At 38.2% G+C, this 12,092-nt stretch overlaps 1 long non-coding RNA gene and 1 pseudogene across 2 annotated transcripts; one reads left to right on the top strand and one right to left on the bottom strand.

Moving 5' to 3' along the window:
- Window positions 1-279: 279 nt before the first annotated feature.
- On the bottom strand, window positions 280-9,924 carry LOC118978464 (uncharacterized). 2 transcript variants are annotated; one of them, XR_005064710.1, is made up of 3 exons: window positions 9,650-9,923; window positions 5,153-5,352; window positions 280-578 (listed from the first exon to the last, which is right to left on the bottom strand). It is a non-coding gene; the product is annotated as an uncharacterized LOC118978464 (long non-coding RNA). The 2 variants fall into 2 exon arrangements; XR_005064711.1 differs by lacking the exon at window positions 280-578 and adding an exon at window positions 4,436-4,688 and having other exon boundaries at window positions 9,650-9,924.
- On the top strand, window positions 5,927-9,491 carry LOC118978463 (hsc70-interacting protein-like; annotated as a pseudogene).
- Window positions 9,925-12,092: the final 2,168 nt, after the last annotated feature.

Below are 12,092 nucleotides of genomic sequence, written 5' to 3'. Positions count from 1 at the left end.
AGCTGGGTGACCCAGTCCCTGGGTTGTAATGTGGTCTGACTGAATGGTTCGTTATTGTTGAACTTCCGTACAGTTCAATTTTCACTATTTTGGCTGCGTTTTTATTACTAAAATTTCGCTGTCTTTAAATTTAGTTGTGGGAAGGGGTACAGTGTTTCCACCTACACCTCCATCTTGGCTGGAAGTCCTAAGAGTATTTCTTAGTCAAAAATCACAGTGCTTTATTTTTTATTAGCTCTCCAATAAATTCCCAACTTAACTCAAAATTAGCATCTGCATTTTATACTTTTAATGTTGGTGTAATATAATTAAACAATGGAAAAAAACTTCAGTGTGAAAGACTTACTTATGTTTCAATATCATATCATAAAATTGTCAAGTTTCATCCAAATACCTTTGTGACTTTCTGTTCCAACAGTGACATATAAAGCAGAGTCCAATTTAGTAATTTGTCATTGGCAAAATGACTGTCATGCATGCTAAAATTTTCTGCTGATGAAAACTAGGACGTGTTCTTCCCAAACTTTGACTTACATTACATAGAGATTCAAAGTAAAATCAATTGTTTGCTTGGGCAGCTCTGAAGCACAAAAATGAGAACATTATAATTTGAATATTGAATGGCAATAGACTGAGATGATGAGAATCAGTCATTTTTATGTTGGAGATCATCTATCTCACAATTTCCTAAATCATAGTGCAATGGCTAATAAAAATGAAAAGCTCTGTAAAACATAATGTGTAATCAATAAACTCTAGAAATCTGTCTCCTCACTGCAGGACTTCTCGCAGCTTTTAACGTGCCAGTATTTTTCTTGATATCTCAGAGGGAACTCTCATAAACCCAGTTTCCCAAACACATTTGGGGTTGGGGGGCTATGGACATCTGATATCTCCCAGTACTAGAGATCCAGAAAGCCGCCAAATTATCTATCCTCACAAGGCTCCAGTTTCTTCTCCCAGCATGGGGGGCTATTCCTTTGAGGCATGCCCCGAATCTAAAGGAAGCAGAAGTTAGACCCATCAGTCCATGAGATTCAATTAGTGAGAACTAATAGGGAGCAGAAATTACTTTTCTGTACTGTAAACTATGGCAGTGGTATGCAAGAGCTAGCAAGGACATGTAAGAATGGAGCAGACAGAAAGGAAACAAGAAGGAAGAAAAAAATCAAAATTCTGAAACAGGAAGAAAGAAAAACCAAATTCTGGAATCTTAGATCAAGCAGTGTCTGAAGTCAACTATGCCTCTGAACATTTTAATTATATAAACCAGTAACTTTTCTCTATTTCCCCACCCCACTCCTAAACCAACTTGCAAACAAAACAAGCTTTACCAGTGAACATGGGCAGAATCTGGATGGGCTCCTCCGCTCTGACTCAATGGCTGATATTTTGTACATATCAATCACCCTTAAGATCATCATACTTTTTATATTTGTTGTTCATTTATTATATATAAAGACAAGATGAGGGGGAACCCCCAAACCCAGAATTATTTACAAAAAAAAGTTGTGTATTTATTCTTACATTCTTACTGAAATATTCTCAGTCACCTTTAAAGTACTCTTCCATTTGATGCAATATACCTATCAAGATATTTTTTCTACTGCTCATAATAGTTTTTGATCTTGTCCATTTTGATGTCTTTTAGGATTTCTGACTTTTTGGTTTCACCTTTCCCACATCAGAAAAATGTTTCTTTTGGAGGAATTTTTTCATCTGGGGAAACAACAAAAAAAAAAATGTCACTTGGGGTGAGATCTGGTGCACAGGGAGGGTGGGGCATGGGGATTGTGCCATTTTGGGCCAAAAATTGCTGAACACTCAGCATGATATGGTCAGGTGCCTATGTAAGTCACCCATGATGAAAAGGGCAAACATATTGAAAGAGTCTTCTAAAAAAAATTCGCTGAAGCAGAACCCAGCCTCTTACAACAATGCCAGCTAGGTACACTGATACAGATGGGTTTCTAGAACACTCATGTAGCTGAGGGAGCCTGTGCAACAATGGACCTGGCCCCCAGGAGATAATTTCAGTGTTTTTTGTGGGGAGTGCTCTCTCATACTTTGACTCATACTTTGGGACACGTCTTGCTCTTCTCATGTATCTCACTGCAGCTATTTTATCTTTGCTCTGACTCATTATATTGGTTTTAAATTTATTTCTCAAGGGAATTTTGTTTTATTTGCAATTTTTCTTCAATTTCTTTCCTCTGTGCTGCTCTAATTGAAGCATAATAATGAATCAGTGGAAAGATTCCAACAAACTATTTTCATCTAAATTTCTCTTACCCAAAGGAGTGCTTTCTGTGATTTGGACTGCAGAACTGAGCACACAGAACATAATAATCTGGCACCTAGAAGGTTTGAAGACTGTTGGATTTCATCCTAGAACAAGTAATCAATCTTCTATTTTCTCTTGCTAGGGGTATTGCTCTCTTTGGTCTCAACATGTGCTCAAAAATCTGGTCTGCTAATCTCTTTCTCTTTGGGTCCAAGAAAAGATGTTGCTAAAGTGCCTGATGTTTTTAAGAAATAAATGTGATAAAAATTGTTAATAACCAGCATGCTATTATGTTTGAACTCTTGATGGTATTTCTTGTCGAATAAGAATTACTTTCAGAGAATGAATATCTAATGGTATAATTTTATAGAAGACAGTTTGAAACTATCAGCCCTATTTGCTAATTTAAATTATATCAATAAAGCAACTACTATGTTTTGCCTTGTATAATGTGCACCCACACTTCATGCACATTATACATGGGATTATCATACCCATGGTATGTAATCATTGTACTCATGTATAATGTGCATCCTTATTTTTCCCCTCAAAAATTTGGGCAAAAAATGTGCATTACATATAACAAAATATCATATCTTTTTATTTTTCCTTTAAAATTGATATTATACTTACACATATTTTTCTCATTGGTTATCATTGGTTATTGAAAGGAAATGACTAGTATTGAAAATAAAGAAATTGTTACAAGAAAATAAAGAAAAATGATAATAATGAAAGTAAAGAAATTGATATAAAAATAAAAAATAAATTAATTGATAATAAAGAAAAATGATAATAACCTTGTTGTGGTTTCTCCAGAGCCTCAATAATAATGCATAAGCTTCATTTCATAAATAAACCCTGCTATTGAGAGTAACTGTTTGGAGCAGAGTGTTGTGCGTACTGCTTCCTGGATCACTAAGAAATGGAGCCAGGTCAGCTAGTGATATGTGTCGTGGGGATGAGTGCTTATCCATGTACAATAAATTTGCTCCTCTAAATTTAGCCCAAGGTTGGTAGGAAAACATAAAGATTATTTGACTAGCATACATTTTACACTGAATTCAAGTGAACAGAATTATAAATTAAAACAGGAATTAAGCCCTGGCTGGTGTAGCTCAGTGGATTGAGCACCGGCCTGCGAACCAGACGACAGCGGTTCGATTCCCAGTCAGGGCACATTCCTGGGTTGCAGGCCAGTTCCCGGCAGGGGCTAGTTCCCAGCAGGGAATGCAGGAAAGGCAACCATACATTGATGTTTCTCTTCCTCTCTCTTTCCCTTCCCCTCTAAAGATAAATAAATAAAATATTTTAAAAAAACAGGAATTAGAGATTTTTTTAATCTTTAACTGATATATTTATTTTAAAGAAATTAAACCTCAGAAACACCTCACATTTCTCAGAGTTGAAATTCCAGAAATAGGACAGTCATAAAAAACTTTTCTTTAGATACTTTTCTTGAACCCAATAGGATTCCAAAAGAGAAATATCAAAGCTTCCTTCAAAAACTTTTCAGTGCTTACATAGAGAAAATATTTTCTTGAGGGTGGAAAATGTGGGCCCTGGACTTAAATCTGAAATCTAGTTAATTGCAAGTTTAATTAACTTGATACAGTGAGGATTAGTAAGAAAAAGGCTGACTGTTGTGTGCAGAAGTTATTGAGCCATGTAAAATGAAAAATAGAGACATTTGTTGAAGAAAATGCAAGATATAAGAAACATCATACGTAGCACAATGATGCCACCACATTCAAGTCACCACGTGGGGCTGGGCCTGCTCTGTGGGGGGTATAGCTCTGGCATGCGGGCCTCACTTTTCCAGTCCAGCTCAAGCTGTGTCCATTATGCTGACTGACTCGTATACCATCCCTTATTACCTATAGGTGCCACGATCACATTCTATTTTTCTGATATGTGTTTATTTTTTCTCAACCTTTTTCACTCTATTATGGATTCAGTCCAAAAAATGATGTGAGGTCTGTCCAGAAGGAGCCAGCCATGTACTATAAAAAATAGAGACGTTTATTGAAGAAGATACAAGAAACATTGTACATAGGACAATGATGCCTCAGTCCCCTTCGAAGTAGGCACCTTGGGACTTCGCACAGTTCTCCCAATTGCCATCAACTGCCCCATTATATTTTCCTGAATCTCATCTACAGTCTGAAATCTCTTTCCTTTCAAAGTTGATTTTAGTTTTAGGAAAATCCAGAACTCCCAGTGTGCCACATCTGGGCTGAAGGGAGCTGAGTTAGCTGGGTGATTTGATGTTCCACCAAAAAACTTTGAAGGAGACATGACACATGAGCAGGACCATCATCATGATGAAGCTGCCAAAATCACCAGTTGCCATAGCTGCCGCCTTCTGAATCATCTGAATAGTGTCCAAGGAGGAATGTTCAATCTAAATGCAAAATTTAATGCAGATTCATTGCTCTACTTGCTCAGTCATTTTGAATGCAATGGTTACACAGTACACATGCTCGCTCAATGGCGTCTACTGCACCCACTGATCAGTACAGTGAACTTGTCATTATTCACGCATGTGCATGCTAGTCCACCCTCCTTCGCTGCCAGGCTACATGATGTCATGCAAAATGTTCTCATTATATTTACAGTTGCTGGGCTTTTTCTGGACAGACCTTGTATATTCATTAACTAGCTTTAGAACACATTAACTGAAACTGCTAAGGCTTAGCTTGTCCTTAACCATTTTAACAATAGTATTACATATTTCTATGCACTAGTACTAAAAAATTTATATATTGTGTAAGCAGAACAACTTTGTTATTTTGTTCTAACAAGCAACAAATGTAAAACTGACAGAATTTTATTTCTAATATAGCAGTCCAAAAATCTTTCACTTACTCAGCTTTTGCCACATATTGGTGTCTTTAACTGTAATGGGTCAGAGTGGTGAATGGAGACATGCATCTCATGAGCCATGGCACTTCTCGGTACCAAATCATGACTACACCAATCCAAATGAGCTGCTTTCGACATACAGAGACGCATTTCCTTTCCAGAAGGTGGTGCTCTAGAACAGGTGAAGACAGGTTTGCTTCCATCTGAAACAAAGCCGACCATCATTCATTAGCATTCAAGTTAACTGAAATTCTGAAACACAGAATTGGTATTCAAACAAAATGAATGACCAGCTTCCCTTTCTTTGATAGCTTTAAAACTCTAAATATGTTTCTCTGTCCATGACCTGACTTATTGTTTGGGAAAATTAGCAACACAACAGTTTGGATACTGCAGCATTAAAACAAAATACAGAAACAATGAGATATGGCAGAAAAGTAAGCCAGTCACACATAAGAGTATTTAGCTTCTGTTTTAACTTTTTAATAAAGCAGTTGATGTATAAATGTATTTGAATAACATTTGAAACCATATAATTATATGCAAAATCAGATAATTAGTTATGAAAATTTGTGCAATCTCCCAGTGATTAAGAATATATCTGAATTTATAAAAACCCCAACCTGTAAAAAGCGTATAAAGAAGCTGAAAAAAAGGAGTAGAAAATTAAAAGAAACATTAAAAAACTCTCCAGGAAAGAAAGAAGAATTTTGTCATTTCTCAAATTTTCTAAATAGATTTCTTAGGAACCTTTGCCTCGTGAAAATGTATGTGGAATTAAAGAGGTAATAAAGTTTGACTACGGTAAATTGATCCATTTCTATGCAGAGACAGAATGGGAACATTTGTGATTTTTGCCTGAGATTGTTAATATTTTCCAGCACATTTTTTATTTCTATCAGCAATAAAAATTTATCCAGTGGTCAAAAGAAAGCCATATTTAGAGTGCCAAAGACCACTTCAATTTGTTAAGTTACACTTTTATAACCAGTATTGAAACACTTATTTTTTTTCTCCAGTTGATGTCTACAGACTTAGCAAATTCCAAGTATTTTATTTTTATGGCAATATGTTTGTTTTCATAAGCTCAACAACAAGTTGCTCTCTTTGCAACAGGACACAATTAGAAACTAATTATATTACAAGGCTTCTTGACTGGAATGTCATGTTTTGAGAGAGACATGGGTAGGCCCAGGTATGACCAGAAAGCCCTAAGGAATTAAGATTGATTGTGGGGAGCCAACAAAATCCCCTTGTTAAAAACAGCCTGATGCCTTGCTTACATGGCTCACGGTAGTTTTTGCAGGTAAGGAATGAAGGTTTCTTCCTAGGAGATGAAAGTAAAGAAACTCAGGATACACTGGGGAACTCGAAAAGAGAGAAATTAACCCCAATTTTATAGGCATTACAGGCGAAGTCTGCTGCCAAGTATGTAACTTGGCTTATTCTGGCCTCAAGAGGCCTTTTTAAGTTCAATCTGGAGATTCCTTATGAAAATTTCTAGTAAAGCAGATTTAAAAGAGCCTGTGTTGTTAATTACTCCTCTTGATGAACTTGTACAAATAATCAGACCACATTTATTGAAACTAGACTTGTTTTGCAAATAAGTCTTAATTTTGTTATAGAGGTAGAGGTCGTTTTAGACAGAAAAATTGTTTCAGTTGAAATGAAACTATAATATACCCATATGGATATCAGGTTCTAGTGTTGGTCGTTGTGTTTTGAGGGTTTTTCTTTTCTACCAGTAAACTAGACTATGTCTTGAATTTTTTAGTTTTCATAAATACATGGCTACAACCCTGCAAATTAACATTTTCATTTTCCCATCCATTGACTGGGAATCACTGAGAACTAAAACTGCCTATGCAAGCTAAAGGCCATGCAGGCCAAAGTGGGGTGGCTTGCATGCTTCTGGAAAATCACACAGCAGCTCACAGAGGGGCATCTTTGTGACGGAGACATTCAAACTACAGACCAGGAAAGTCTGTCAGATGGTAAGCGCCTGTCTTCGCTTCATCTGAAGATGATTTGAGACAGACTAGAAATCTTCTTGACTGCCTGCATTCAGAACTCAGAATAAATGTATAGTCTGTCCCAATGATTACTTTTGACTTTTGTTTCTATAGAGATAGGTCTTATTAACTGCCTTAGTGCTTGCACCAGGCTTAACCTTTGGGAGTCCACTTGTATCCCTGTCTCCTGAAATAAGACACAACTGTTGACCTGAACTGACCATTTTTCAAGTTTGAGATTGCCATAATGATCTATAAAACAATCCACCAACCCAAACTCTGGAATGCCAAACTTCGAGAGAAGTTTCAGAGGAGAGATTTGTGGGGGTCCAGAAAGAGTCACCCCAAGATATGCCTCTGTTATGCCTGTGATATGCAGGCTGTTCTAAGCTAAAGGCAACTTTAAGCTTCAAGTTCTAGAGAAATTTTTGCCCCTCTCCCTTAAATACCTAGAAACTTGAAATCGGGGCCTTACCCATAGAGATTGTCAGAGATAACTACTTTTGACCCATCTATAAGGCAGGGAAATTTTCTATTTACTAAAGGTCTTCTCTTTTCATTATCCTGCAGTGACCTTTTGAAGCCCCTTACCTCATCCCTCGCTCAGGATGTGTTATATAGCCGTGCTTCCTGTCTCTGAACCTCTCTGACTTTCTCATGTACATGGGGTTCCCATATGTATGTATGCATTAAATTTGATCATGTTCTTTTGCTAAACTGGTATGTTCTTTTTTTACTCTCAAAAGCATTTGATTACCCTGTAATTATCTACTTAAGAGAGAATTGGACACTATTCTTAGCCTTTAGATTCTACACATAGTTTGTGGGCTATATTCTGCTAGGCCAGTTGAGAGGCTTATGGAGTTTCTTTAAAGGTCACATACACACTGACTTTCAAAGATCAGTATGCTCTCTAAAAACATCTTATTATGTTTTTGGTCTAGTCACCAGAAGATCCATGGACAAATAACTATAATCAAAGACCTAACCTAGACAGAATTTCTATGTTTCCAGACTATCGTTTTACATTTATAGATCTCTTTGCTCAGCACAGTTTTGCTTTCCTTCAATTTAATGGTGTCTACTTCGAACCTATCTCAAAGCATTAGTTTAGGCAGCCCCTTCCACACAGTCAGGCCAAGTCAGCAAGCAGCCACTTCCTGGCCATGGATCCCCTCAAAGTGGGCGAGCATAGGGCCTTCATGGAAATGTGTAGGCATGATCCTAGCATTCTGCATACTGAGGAAATGCACTTCCTGAGGGACTGGGTAGAGAACCTGGGAGGTAAAAATGCCGCCTCCTACTCATAAAACCAAATCAGAAGAAAATAAGGAAGAAAAAACAGATATTAAGAAGGTAGAGGAAGACATAAAAACATCAAGGGAGGAAAGTGATCTAGAAATTTACAATGATGGTATGATTAAACCAGACACTGACATCCCTCAAGAAATGGGAGATGAGAATGTAGAGATAACCGAGGCCATAATGGATCAGGCAAAGGATGGAAAAGTGGCTGCTGTTGATGCCCTAAATGATGGTGAACTACAGAAAGCCATCGACTTATTCACTGATGCCATTAAGCTGAATCCTCTCTTGGCCATTCTCTTTACCAAGAGAACAAGTGTCTTCATCAAGTTACAGAAGCCAAATGCTGCCATCTGAAACTGTGACAGAGCTATTGAAATAAATCCTGACTGAGCTCAGCCTCATAAATGGCAAAGGAAAGTACACAGACTTCTGGGACCCTGGGAAGAAGCAGCCCAGGATATTGCCCTTACGTGTGAATTGGAATACGTTGAAGATGCTAGTGCAATGCTGAAAGAAGCTCAACCAAGGGCCCAGAAAATTAAAGAACATCGGAGAAAGCGTGAGTGGAAATGTGAAGAGCAAATAAAGAACGGAAGGGGTTAAGAAAGCTCAGGAAGAACAGGAGAGAGTCCAGAGGGCATAAGAAGCCAGACAACCATCAGGAGCTCAGTGTGGCTCTTTGCCAGGGGTGGCTTTCCTGGGCAGATGCCTGGATTGGCAGGAATGCCTGGACTCAATGAAATTCTCACGGATCCAGAGGTTCTTGAAGCCATGCAGGGTTCAGAAGTCATGGTGGCTTTCCAGGACATGGCTCAGAACTCTGAAAATATGTCAACATATCAGAGCAACCCAAAGGTTCTGAATCTCATCAGTAAATGGTCAGCCATATTTGGAGGTCAAGTGTAATGCCCGTCTGACAGATAAAGACCCTTGTTGAAGGAAAAGCAACTTGGATCACCCAATGAATGTCACAATAATACAAACCAGTGTGCCTCTGACCTTCTTATGAAGAAAGCTGGGCTGCATTGGAGAGAAACCCTCCCCCTTTGCCCCAAATGCAGTGGTTTGCAATTATGGTATTCTTTCAGATAACATTTTCCTACTGGGAATTATAAAGTTCAAACACTTTGAAACCTTATAAAAGTTTTTAAATATATTAGTTTAGGTAGGAAAACCTCACCCTTAATCTAAACTTTGAAGCTAGAATGTATCCCAATAACTGAGAAGTTTCAGTGCAGGCACTTCAGGACCCAGAGGCCCATTCACTGCTAAAGCTGCTCCTTTAAAATCACCCGTCATAATCAGCCCAAGTACAGCCTGTTGCAGAACTTTGCACGACAGAAAATAGCAAACAGATACATTAACATTCCGAGTTTTTTTCAATGTTCTCGGTTTTTCCAAACAGTTCGGAGGTCACATGTTCTTTTGGCAAGAACTCTACCTTTCTGAGGATTGCAAGTGAAGCTTTACCAAATGTTTATGATGGACTAGTGAGGATGACTGTCTTTCCAGCCGGCACTATCTGGGCTCCTGGCACCCAGTACCCGGCTGTTAGACCAGCGCCTCATTTTTTTTTAGTATGGAAGAGTCTCACATATAAAATCCAAATTATCATTTATTAAGATCAAGATGCTATTTTTTTCAAAAGAGGATCTAAAACCCATCATTTTAAACAACATGCAAATGTGTGTCTCATTGAATCATTCAGGGGTAGGTGGTTCACTATTGGCAGAGCATTCTACCATTCTCAACACACGACGGTCCCTGAATACAGGGACGTCGTTCAACCTTTGTCATCACACAGAGACCAGAAAGGGGCCAGGGTACCAGCGTATTGTATGCTCTATCCTTGAGAAGACAGACCTGAAGTGCCAAATATAGCATCTTTTTAAATTACATTATCTAGAACTTAGATGCATGGTGAACCTCTTGATAAGGAGGCTGAGAAAGGTAGTTTTGACTAGCTACCCATGTGACCAGATGAAGCTCTATTTCCAAGAAAGGTTAAGAGCAGGTACTGGGAAATGACTCACAATCTAATACACTTGTGAATCATTTGTTCAGAAGCACATCTAAATATTAGACCAGGAAAGAAAGGTTCAATACAGAGAATAAAGCACTTTCAAAACAGTGAAAGAAAGGGCCAAAGTCATGGGCTTTAAAAAGGAATGTCGTGCTGCGGCACTGACACATCCAGGGACTAAGCGCCCCCCTGTCCCCCGGATCTACTGAGCACAAACCTTCACTTTAAAAGCAATCCCAGAGCCAGGAAGCTGGAACTAGATGTCACCACTGCCTTTGACACAGCTGCCCCTCAACACCAAGGGAAGTGAAGAACGGACACTAGGATATTGCTTTAGAAACCAAGCGCTTGCGTATCGATAGAAAAAAAGAAAGTCCAAAGCCACACAGATATTCCTTGCTTCCACCTTTTAAATTTGTGCAAATGCATTTTAATGGTAGAAATTAATCCTCATCCTGACTCTTGGGAAGTGTCACTTTTGGCTTCTCAGACTCTACTCGAGGAAGAGGGTCCATGAGCCAGTCCACAGCTCTCACCCGTGCTGCCGAGGAGCAACGGGCACCCCAGTGGGGCAGATGTCGTCAAACCATTAGTTTATTCCAACGGAACACTCTTTAATCAACTTGTATCTGTTTTTAACCTTTAGTGACCAAATAATCATCTTAAATAAAATGACTGGATAAATTTTACAGAAAGAAGTCTCAATAAACTCAATTTATATAAGGTCGAGGAATGCCAATATCAATTTGTTGCTCCTTTATACTAGACTTCAATAAATACTATTTTTGAAGGGTTGAACATTCTATCTTTATAAAAACTTCATATGCTATTGATTCATTTTTTCCTCCTCTCAAACTGAAGTGCATAAAAGAGAGAACAATTTACTTTAACTATAAGCTCCAATGCAATTAGCACTTTATTTTAAAGTAACTCAATCAAGATACTCCCCTTTCTTTGTCATTTTCCTGGTATTTTAAATTGGAAGTCACAAACAAGTTCCTCACATCCACAACAGCTTTCAATCGTTTTCTGATGAGATACCAGCTGATTCAGATCACTACACGAGGCAACACGGCGAGGGACACGAAGCTGAACTGTAGCCTCCGTGACAGCAAGGTACTGCCTGTCGGGCTTGTTCATCACGTGAGACCCAGCAACAAGCAGCTGCTAAGCACCTGGTAGATACTCTGTAAGAATTCTTGACTTAATAAGTGAGGCCCTACTTTCAAAGCGTGTATACAAGTAGTATTGGAAAGAGTATGAAGGACAGAAAAATGCTGAGCATATATAAAACATGCATGTAGCAAGTCTCAAGGCTCTGGATCATAACTCTTCGTGTTAAATTTTAAAGATGACCATTAAGCTGTATCTTACTGGCAAGGTCACAGTTGAAGAACCTTTCCTGACTCATTTTCAACAGCAGTAACCAAAGCAACAAGCCACTCACATTGACTGCCTAGCTAACCTTGTAAATCATTCTTTTATTTCTGCTTTTATCAAATATGATTAGATCATAAAAATTATTTTTAAATTGAAATTTACTAGGGTCTTCAGGTTGAGCAAACAAAACCAACATTTTCCTAAGCTAGAGAAAATGTGA

This window comes from Sturnira hondurensis, unplaced genomic scaffold, assembly GCF_014824575.4.
Source record: "Sturnira hondurensis isolate 20B ecotype Veracruz unplaced genomic scaffold, ASM1482457v3 Scaffold0021795, whole genome shotgun sequence".
Classification (NCBI taxonomy): Eukaryota; Metazoa; Chordata; class Mammalia; order Chiroptera; family Phyllostomidae; genus Sturnira; species Sturnira hondurensis.
Note: the sequence above shows the minus strand (reverse complement) of the source record. Positions and strands in the feature narration are given on the sequence as shown.